At 43.7% G+C, this 11,497-nt stretch overlaps 1 protein-coding gene across 1 annotated transcript in view; it reads right to left on the reverse strand.

The window, feature by feature from the left end:
* The window catches only part of STAM (signal transducing adaptor molecule), a 49,587-nt gene that overhangs the window by 36,745 nt on the left and 1,345 nt on the right, over window positions 1–11,497 (reverse strand). The window lies entirely within an intron of this gene.

Here is an 11,497-nt window from a genome sequence, read left to right on the forward strand (position 1 = left end):
CGGCGGCAGCAGCAGCAGCAGAGCAGCGCCCGGGGAGCGGGGCACGGCGGACAGGACGGCCCCTCGGGCCCTTTCCACCAACACCCGAGCCGGGCCCAGCAAGGGGTTGGGCGGGCGGCCCGCACGGCCTGGCCTGGCCTGGCCTGGCCTGGGCAACTGCCTGGGGCCCTGAGGCACCGGCACCGTTCCCTGCGGCCCCCGGGGCCGGCCCCGCCGCCCCAGGCCCTGCAGCTAAGGGCCGGCAGGGCGGCTGGAGGCGGGGGTTTATTTGACTCAGTTCTGCTGAGCTTTTTCGTGCCTCCCCAGTTAGGAGGTGAGTTGGTTCCGTGCCGAGACACATTCCCTCCCTACAGGAGACTTTCAGGGCTTCCCTGTAGATGGGGCTGACCGAGTCTTTTCATTGTTAATGCGTCGGTGCTTCTGAAGGAGGTGGCCTGGCAGCGAAGGTGCACGATGGCAGTGATGGCAGCGCCTTGCACAGCATGGCATGGGAGCCTCGCCACTTCTCCAGGGTTAGAGCCTGTTGAGACCAGTAGCTGCCTGCTCTTCACAGGGCCAGGAATACCTCGTGGCCTTTGGCTGCGCAGTCATGTCTTGCTGCTTCACTTTGTACTGGGGAGGCCACAACTGGAATCCTGTGTCCAATTCTGGGCTCCCCAGTTCAAGGGAGACAGGGAACTGCTGGAGAGAGTCCAGCATAGGGCAACAAAGATGATGGAGGGATTGGAGCATCTCCCTGATGAGGAAAGGCTGAGAGAGCTGGGGCTCTTTAGCCTGGAGAAGGCTGAGGGGAGACCTTATTCATGCTGACAAGGATCTAAAGTGTGGGTTGGAGGAGGATGGAGCCGGACTCTTTTCAGTGGTTCCCAGGGACAGGACGAGGGGCAACGGGCACAAGCTGGACCATGGGAAGTTCCACTCCAATGTGAGGAAGAACTTCTTTGGGGTGAGGGTGGCAGAGCCCTGGGACAGGCTGCCCAGGGAGGCTGTGGAGTCCCCTTCTCTGGAGATCTTCAAGCCCCGCCTGGATGCTCCTGAGTGATGTGCTCTGGGCAGCCCTGCTTTGGCAGGGGAGTTGGGCTGGATGGGCTCTAGAGGTCCCTTCCAACTCCAACAGTTCTGTGATTCCAAGTGTCTTGTTGGCTTTGATGGGATGTATCCCATGAGAAGAGTTTAACTCTGCGTATGACACGTTCTGTCTATTCCTGCTGCCACATAAAACTCAAGTCATTAACCTTAAGGACTTTTAGTACTGTTTAATTACTCTGAACTAGTTGGGTCACAAATTAAGCAAAAAAGGGCACACGCGCACACGTGAGAGAAGGGTCATAAACATCTAAAACAACACAAGTGCAAACAAGAAATGAAAAAGATACTGTTACTGCTCGCAGCGCAGAAACGCTAGATGCAATCAATAGCACTAACCATGCTCAATAATGAATGTGATTGTGTGCGTTAGACAGACTCCTGACACATCAAATGAAAACGCCATCCCAAGCCTTTTCCCACAGGGATTTACAGTAATTAGGAACTTCCTTATTTTACTGAATTTTTTTCCCAGATTGTCAAGTTCTGCTTTTTTCCCTACTCACGGCAACTGTTTTCAGCAGCTGATGTAGGGCAGTATTGATCTGCTGCTTAGGACTGACTATTTTTAAGGAATTGCATGTTTTCTTTGGGTTCAGCCTCAGTTCAACGACATCTGCTAGATATTCTCAAAGGATGCGTTACCTCCTCACCATTCATCATCCCCCGTTATCTTCACAAAAGACAGCTGGTAGGTGTTCTCAGAGCCTGTTTTATCCCCCCTTTTTCATCCCTTCCCTCTGATGGGTTTCAAAATGAATTGTAAGGATCCTTTCAAAACAGGCAGAGCTTTTATGCAGTAGTCCTGAAGTAAGAGCAGACACAAGGGATAGATGTGGGGAACTGGGGTTTTCGACTGTCTTCAGCCTGAAAGGATTACAACCCCATTTTGAAAAAGGTAATCTATACTCAGGGAGCACCTTAAGGATCTGTTGTCGTGGCTCATGTTTTGTTTCTGTAACAATTTTTTTCTCTTGAACATTGTGAAGTACAAGAGTCCTTTGAATACCCTGTATTATATTGTATCTCCCTCTTTTCCCTGTCCCGTGGTGCTAGCGTTCTTCCATGGCACAGCAGTGGGTGCTGGTTAGACCACTCTTCCACAAAGCGTGGGGTTTACCCTTTTGGGCACAGATGGCTATGGAAACCAGCTTTTCTACCTTATGTGTGAGTAGTATAATGTGTATGCTATTAAATAGAGGTGTATTAAACTTCCTTTGTTTTGTAATATTGAAATAATACAAAATGTTTGTATTATTTCCTGCTGTCTTTGAAATGGGACTCGTGCTGCCTAAGCTAGCTATCTAAAAGTAAGCAATATAGTTCAAAGGTACAGTCTCAAGTTGCATCTAATTTCAGGGTAACTACAGCTGATAATGTAGCAACACTGCACTCCCTGCTCCCACAGCTATGTGCTGCCACCACATTTCTCCTATTAGGTTTGGAATTTGATCCAATTCATTTGTGGCTGCACAATCAGCTGATCCAGCTGAAAACTACCTCAGAGCGGCGAGTTCCCTGCTGGATGATGTCGCTCCTCTGACTGACTCACCTTGCAATTACATCCCAGGCAAGGGAAGAGGTGGGACGGCAGGGCTGGGGACTCTGCTTCACCAGACTGGGTCAAGAAAAACAGGCACGTCCAGGGGATTATTCATCTGCTCTATTTCAGACTCCCTTCCAAAGATGGCCGTCGTAAGAGCCTGACTCTATTGGATTTCACAGAGGAGCTCGTCTGCCCAACAGTTCTCTGACTAGGGACTTGTCTCCAGCCAGCCTTACAGCAAGTTTTAGGTAGGGTGTTTTTCAAAAATATGTGCTACTTTTGTCCAAAGTGAACAGCCTCAGATGATTGGTACGGGCACTTCTTTCTTTGCACGCTTCACTTTTTATACAGTACTGTTGTTCAGATCCTGCTAAATGATAAAGACACATATTCAGTTAATTGCCAGGGCAACTCACTTCCTGGGTTTTAAAGATGTGACAATTTGCTTAAGTAACTGGTTTATTTTTGTTGTATGATTATATAATTTGTTACTTATTTTTTACATTATGACAAGTGTTTATCCATACGAAGGCTAGTTCCAGATTCTGATGACATAAAATAAATCATTTCCTTATAGTCTTCCTGTAGGAAAGGAACTCGGGTACAGCAATTTATAAATGACAATCTGCTAGAGAAGGTCTGATGTTTTTTACAATCACTCAACTGACACACATCTGCGTTAGAGAAAGACAAAACGATTGTGGCCATGGAGGGGAAGTCCACTGCAGTTCCAGTTTACTGGAGGAGTATTATAGTTGGCACCCCCGTTTATTTGAGCACATATTAGTTTGCTGGCTGCTGCACTGTGGAGATAAGGTGTGTAACTCTGGGAAGAAGCCAGGCCAGTACACTTTTAGGACATATATGAAGACCAACGGTTGTCTCAGGGACCAGTCACCCTGACCTCTATTTTAACTGCGTTTTCATTATAGTCCATGGTGTACATTGCTTTCAAAACTGGAAGTTGGGCAGAACGTAAAATCAAAGGAAAAGAGGAAGGTTCAGAACAGAGAAAGTGCCAGCAGTCCATTTAATCACAGCTTTTGCCTTTGACAGGGCAAGTACAAGATGTTTTGGATGGCACACAAGATGCTGTCATGTATAACAATAGAGTGATATGACTAAGACGAAATTTGTCCTAGTCACAGGCCACATGTAAATGTTCTAACAACTGGACTTCAGTGATTTACTCCCTCTCTATAATTTTATCGTACACGTCCTAATATTTTGCAAGTGTCCAAATTGTATGGCTTGCTTACAGCACTCTCCTCTATTTCTTTATATAAAGAGAATATATGAAACATATCAATTCAGTGAGTCTGGTGTCCTCTGTTATACAAGAAGGCGGGCTAAAATTATTTAATTGTCTTTTTTGGCCTTAATATTTATGAAGTATGGAAGTAGGATTATATGAAGCATGTAGCTGGAGTTCCCTCAAATCCATGTAACTTTAGAACTAGGCAAGTATTCAAATAATAAACTTTATAAACCAATTCAGTTTGTTCTGCCCACACTAAAAATTATAACATGTCACTTTCTAGTTATTATTTGCATATATAGATACCAGAAACAAGGATTTATATCTTCTTCAGTCTTCTGTATTCAAAGCACTACTTGCAAAACAGCTCATGTGAAGTAGTATTTCCTATATTTACACTGCAGTTTTGTTAAATGATTTGGGATAACAAGTTCACCGAAGTCAATTGCATAAAAATGCTTTTATACTATTTGCTTTAGTAAGCTTATAGTGATGTATCATGATATACCTGTGAAAGAAGATAGTCTGGGAGCTGCTGGGACCTCTGGGTGCCTGAGCTTCCCTTGGGATGCTGGTGGCAGCATCACTCTGTGCCAGCTTCTGGACACTGCCATGGGGAACCACTTGTCCCAGTGCTTTTTTTGGCACAACCACCTGCTCTCCGTGTGGCCAGACCAACTACACCCAATATGGTCACTTTTCCTTGCTGGTAACTCAGAAACAGTTTTCAACCAATCATGAGGTTAAAATTAATCTTTTCGTTCTCCCCCACTCTTCTAATAAGGAAAATAGAAATACCCCCACTGACCATAATGGGAGTTGGATTGGCACGTTACTGTCTTTGATAAAGAGCCCTTTTTAACTCAAGTCCTTGAAATAAAACTAAATAACAAGCAAAGATTGTGTGCCCTCTAAAACTAATAATGGAAGCAGCCTCCTCTGTAGAGATTGTAGTGCTGGCACAACCAAGCTACAACTGAAATACAGAGAAAATCAGAAGGTATTTTTAATATTATTGAAGTGTGTTTTGTGAAACTGAAAAATCTGCCCAATATCTGTTGGCAAGGTAGCAAAGCTTCTTTATTTAAGAAAAATATTACATTTATTGCATAATATCCGGAAGGGAATTTAAAAATATGTTATGCTAGCAGTAAATTTTCAGCATGTACTTTATTTTACTGACGTGAACAGTACCATTGGAGGCAATGGTAGTAGTTTTAAGTTTTGAGTATTTCATATGTCTATCTGTATAATTAGAACAGTAGAGTGGAGATAGCTCTGCGATACAGCCAGTCTGCTGAGCGTGCAAAAGTGCCGCCAGCACAGATCACAGCCTGGATAAACCAAACTCAGATGAGCAGGGTAGTCGTCTCCCTTTCATGTGTGTGTGTGCTCTGACGTTGCAGTTTGGGTTACAGTTTTGCTTCTGAAGAGGATTAAATAGAACCAATACACAACGCGTCTCAAACCGGTGCCTTTCAGAACATGAAATAAATACACCAGTGCTTTTCAGAATCAATAGTTTTCATACAGACTTCTAAATTTTCACACCAGAATTTTGTATCTTTATAAAAGAAAAATAAATTTCCACTTCAGCCTGGGTTCATGGCACCTGTTTTCTTTTGCTGACTACTGAACTCTACAGTCAAAGGTATAATATGAGTCATTTATCTTCAGTGGCTGTCCAAAACTCCAGCTGCTTCAGATGTGCCAAATCCAAAGACATCTTCTGGTCCTTCCCACAAGATTGACGCAATCCATTCTACACCACACCTTTTGAAAGCATCTTCTGTCCTATTTCTAGAGTAGTAAATAAAATAATAGACATGCACACCCGGATGAATACACAGAAAGTGCACAAACACTGTGTTGTTCAATTGAGACATAGCTAAATTCTGTTTACTTGTATTTATCCTTGAATACCTCACTGATTACTACATTCCATAAACCTAAAATAGTGTCCAATTACTATATATAAGTCTGTTGTCGAAACACTTTGCTCTTGCAAAATGAGTTGGGAACATGAAGCGAAGACAGGGCAGAAGGACAAGCAGAATTTCAGTTGTTATTTTTTTTTGACGAATTCTCCTTCCTCGAGATTTGAAGTTATCATCTGGCATGTAACTGTTCTGAAGTATAAAGGTAATCTCATGATTCTGCAGGGCTAATCTGAAGTAACTATTGCAGCATTTCATAGTACCTTCCCCTGTGGTAGAGGAGCTGATAAGTCATTATATTATTTTCAGAGCTCTACAACTTTTCATTTCCTCGAAATGTTCCCATATTGGATAAGTAAATTTTGCAACAAAAACCCCAAACCATTATAGAACACTGCATGAGAAAAGAATTCTCCTCTAAAAGCTTCACCTTGTATTTCTGGAAACAGAATGGAAATAAAACCCATTCATAGCTTTATAAGGCATCGACTATCTACTTGTGCAATAGGAACCTAGAAGATAAATATACATTGATAACATCAATCACAAAGAAACCCAGGAAAACCGTTCACTTTTGTAGTACGAATATAGCAAAGTTGATGGTTTGGAACTAGAGTGAGTAACAGAGAACCACCACTGAAGGCTGAGAACAAGTGTGAAACAGTATGAAGTGCTCAGCTACAACACAAAAGACCTTGACCTGACTCTCACAATTTACTAGGAAGTCTAATTTCAGACTGTACTTGAATAACAGCAAAGCTGAGCTAAATTGGTTAGTCAGTCATAATTGTTTTAAAAAGCTGATTTAGATAACGCAATTAATGTATCAGCCTATTCAGTTCCATTGATCACATTTCTGTACGTAGGCAAAATCTGTTTTACAAAGCATTTTGAGAATTTTTGGGCCAAAAGGTGCTAGCCAAAGTTAAAATATTAGGCAAAATAATTTTGCCACAATAAAAGTACACTATTTCTAATTAAGCACATATTCGGTGCTTAATGCTTTGAAAATAGCTGACATTTTATCAAATTTAAATAAAAACTCCTATAGTATCCAGAAAATGAAGACTAGTAAATCACAAATATATATAAGGTAAATTGACAGAAATCATGATTAAAAGAATAACAGTAGAAAACTTATGAAAAGGAAATTGCGTTTCAACTAATTTATTGCAATTCCTGGAACATGTAATTACAAAAATAGATTAAAAAATTGATCATTAACACAACAAACATATTTGAAAACACTGCTGAAAAATTGTCCCGCAGGAACTACCAAGGATATGAAATAGTTATAGATTAAGGAACAAAAAATACCTTCATGGATCAAAACATGGGAAACGGAAACAAAGAGCCAAGTTTTCTTTATTACGGCAAAAAGGAATCAGTGTGCTGTTTATGAAAGTTTTCTGCTTAATACTTTCATAAATGATGAGGAAACACAGCCAAGTGTGAGATGGCAAAACTTGCAAATGACACAAAATGTTTAGTTTCTTCAAATCCAAAAAGGATTATGAGGATATTCAGAAATTTCTCATGAGTTGGGTGAACGGGCAGTGTGACAGCAAGAGAAATTGGATGCTCATAAATAAAATCCACAATATTAGAGCAAAAATGTTGAGCTACTAATCCTTGCTAATAAGTTCTTAATTGGCTAAATCAAGTGAAGACAAACCTGGTCATCATTACACAGCATTTGTCCATCCAAAATCGGTAAGTCTGAGCAAATAAATAGTGAGAAGTAAAATAATACAGAACTCTAATGACAATCCAACAAACATTGTTTATCAAATTTCAAAAGAATCTGCACAAAAGCATGGAGAACATCCAAGGAGGGATTTAAAAATGGAAAATATTTACTTCAAAATCAAAGAGGATTTTGTTCCCTCAAAGCTTCTGTGGAGAAGTCCCAAGAGAGAACTGGCAAAGGATAGCTAAAAGTATTAAAAAAAATCACAACTAATATTCAGAATTGGGATCAGGTTTTCCTCCCTGTGGCGGTGTGCTCTCCCCCTCACCCCCCCCAGCTCCTGCTCAAGCCATAACCATCAGTGGGTTGCACCTGGACTTTGGGCAACGCAGCCAAACGCCGTCTGGAGTGGGGACCTAGGCGTTTTGTTCCTATGCAAATATCACTATAGGTCAATTATCTTACTCTATAAATAGTGGACAGAGCCCTTTGAGCTCTCCCACATGGCAGCGGCTGCACGCCGGGACCGACCCTTGAGTGGGGATGCCCACTTAAGGTTGCTCCTCGAGGTTGAAAGATTCCTTGCTGCAACAGATTCTTGGTGAGTGGTTAATGGCATGCTAAACTTTGACATAAAGGATGGATTGTGCATATATAATCCTTCAGACATAAACCACTGGCCAAGCCTGGGACGAGGACTGGATCCAGCCGCACCCAGACTCCGCTCTGAGAAGGGGTTTAGGAAGCCGGGGGGTCCTTTCTGAACCTCCTGCCTCAACGGGAGGGTCTCCCTGACAGCTTCTCTCACCCTGGCCTCGCTGCAGTAAATAACCAAGTTTACCTGGCTGTACAGCTCATAAAACACTGTCACATTCCCTACCAACTTTGTTAAATCCCCATTTTATATTAATAAATATTTCACTACTTCTCTCTTATGAGTGAAGTTAGTCAAAATCACCCCACCCGCGACACGCCCTCCACGCATCATCGTTTAAAATTAGAAAGTCTTCCTCATTTAATGAAGTCAAAGGTTGACAAATTCAAATGAGACACTGTAGTATGTGGTTAATTTGTGATACCCATTTCAACACTGCATCAACAAAGCCAAGAGCTGGAAAGGTCTGAAGAGAGATTTGAGTGGGAAAAAGGTGTAAGATAGGTAGTGGGGATATCCAGAATTCAAATAGTAATCATAGAAAATATTTTGGAAAGCTACAGAGTTTAAATCAACTTGTAACTGTTACATTGAGAAGAAATTTAGGCTCAGATTATCCCATATTTGCCTACTATATAGTTTCTCGCACTTTCCCCTGAAGCCTAAGGTTGGCAAAAAGCTTCTGAATTAGGTTATTCAATTCTGTGCATAAATTCTAGTTTTTTGTCTAGATTTTTATCTAGATTTTCTAACTATAGGATTCCCAAATTGGTTTATGTTTATGCCTACTTGAACACGAAAAGTCTCTGTGTATATATATAGAATCATAGAATCATAGAATCATTGAGGTTGGAAGAGACCCTTGGGATCATCGAGTCCAACCATCTCCCCTACTCTACAAAGTCCTCCCCTACACCATGTCCCTCAGCACTGCATCTAAACGGCCCTTAAACACATCCAGGGACGGTGACTCCACCCCCTCCCTGGGCAGCCTGTTCCAATGCCCGACCACTCTTTCAGTGAAAAATTCCTTCCTAATGTTCAGTCTAAACCTCCCCTGTTGGAGCTTGAAGCCGTTCCCTCTCGTTCTATTGTTAATTACCTGTGAGAAGAGACCAATATTGGTGCTTACTATAATCTTACTAGCATGTACATGGGGCCTTTTCGCAACTACTCATTTTGCACACACACATCACACATTTGCTGTTGCCAGTGGGTGAGTGTTTTGGGGCTGGAAGCTGAACATCTGCTTGCGTGCTTTGGTGAGGAGAAGGAGAGACTGAGTTCTCCTATAGCACATCTTTCACCTGAAGGCCCGCGAACTGAGACCATCTACTTGTTTTAAACATTTAGATGACCTATCCCATCCTAAAGGAGGTAGACTTGGATGCTGGAAGTCTTTTAGGACTGAAAAAGTAGCATCTCAAAGATATATCCTGGCCCACCTCCATAGTGATACCTAAGGCAGATCTTATGTAGTTTATTATTGGTGCTTACTATAATCTTACTAGCATGTACATGGGGCCTTTTCGCAACTACTCATTTTGCACACACACATCACACATTTGCTGTTGCCAGTGGGTGAGTGTTTTGGGGCTGGAAGCTGAACATCTGCTTGCGTGCTTTGGTGAGGAGAAGGAGAGACTGAGTTCTCCTATAGCACATCTTTCACCTGAAGGCCCGCGAACTGAGACCATCTACTTGTTTTAAACATTTAGATGACCTATCCCATCCTAAAGGAGGTAGACTTGGATGCTGGAAGTCTTTTAGGACTGAAAAAGTAGCATCTCAAAGATATATCCTGGCCCACCTCCATAGTGATACCTAAGGCAGATCTTATGTAGTTTATAAATGGCTAAACTGTAGAGGATCTTCTTTTAGAGAAGAAATACAGCTATCTTAGTAACCATCCCAAATGGTTTCAAGGACTTAGTAAGATAAGAAAGGATGTCTGTGGCCCTGAGGACATGGTGACCTAAGACAGGGATGCAATAAATGTGGACATTGTCTGACAAACAGGTGGTAGCAGAGAGATCATTAGTTTTAATGAGCAATTAAGCAGTTAGTATGTTTTGCCAACATGAAAAGTGAGCCAAAGGACAGGTGAAGAAGATTGAGGAAGAAACGCTCAAAATAAGGACCACCAGAAGGCACAACTACGCATGCCCAAAAGCTTATTATAATATGTAAATGAATTCTCAGAAATATAATGAATATGCTAGTGTTTTCTTGGAATTACATTGAATATGTACACCTGTACACCTCAGGTGTGGGGCTTATGTCTGCCTTGTGGATCAAGGAGGGGTATTTATTGGGTCCTACCAGGCTGGGAGGTGTCTTCTCCCCAAGGAGGTGGCTGTTGGGCACCTGAGGTGGGACTCCTCTGGGCATGTTCCCACCAGTCTCCAACTGGACTCCCACATGTTCATCCTCAGACAGACATTCAGGAGCAGCGTAGCCAGCAGGAGCAGGGCAGTGATGGTGCCTCTGGACCAGGCACTGGTGAGGCCTCACCTCCAGGGCTGGGTTCAGTTCTGGGCCCCTCACTACAGGAAGGACATTGAGGGGCTGGAGCGTGTCCAGAGGAGAGCCACCAAGCTGGGGAGGGGTCTGGAGAACAAGTCCTACGAGGAGAGGCTGAGGGAACTGGGCATGTTGAGTTTGGAGAAGAGGAGGCTGAGGGGAGACCTCCTTGCCCTCTACAACTCCCTGAAAGGAGGGTGTAGAGAGGTGGGGGTTGGCCTCTTCTCCCAAGGGAATAACGACAGGAGCAAAGGAAATGGTCTGAAGTTGGGGCAGGGGAGGTTTAGATGAGATCTGGGGAAGAATGACTTTCCTGAGAGGGTGGTCAGGCCCTGGAAGGGTCTGCCCAGGGAGGTGGTGGAGTCACCATCCCTGGAGGGATTTAAGAAGGGTGTAGACGTGGCACTTCAGGGCATGCTCTAGTGCCCGGGATTGTTGGGTTGTGTCTGTTTGTAGGGGTCTTTTTTGGTTTTTATTTTTAGTGGTTGGACTTGATGATCTCAAAGCCGCCGCCCCTCACGCCTGGCCGGGGGAAGGGGGAGGCGAAGGCGGCCCCCGGTGCCGCCGGGGGTGTCGGGGCGGCGGTTGGAGGCTCGGGGCTGGCTGCCCCCCGGGGTAAAACGTTTCTGCGTTTTTTCAAGAACTGTGATGTTTTCTGTCACTTTTGTTGAGACGCTGCTGTGTCCCTCGCTCTTGCCTGGTGGCCACCACCAAAAGCTGGAGACGCGGTACCGACCCCCAGGGGGGTCCTCCCGCCGCGGGCGGGGACACCGCCACCCCGCCGGGGATCCCGCCTGAGGGC

The sequence above is a fragment of the Calidris pugnax genome, unplaced genomic scaffold (assembly GCF_001431845.1).
Source record: "Calidris pugnax isolate Ruff unplaced genomic scaffold, ASM143184v1 scaffold19, whole genome shotgun sequence".
In the NCBI taxonomy this organism is placed as follows: Eukaryota; Metazoa; Chordata; class Aves; order Charadriiformes; family Scolopacidae; genus Calidris; species Calidris pugnax.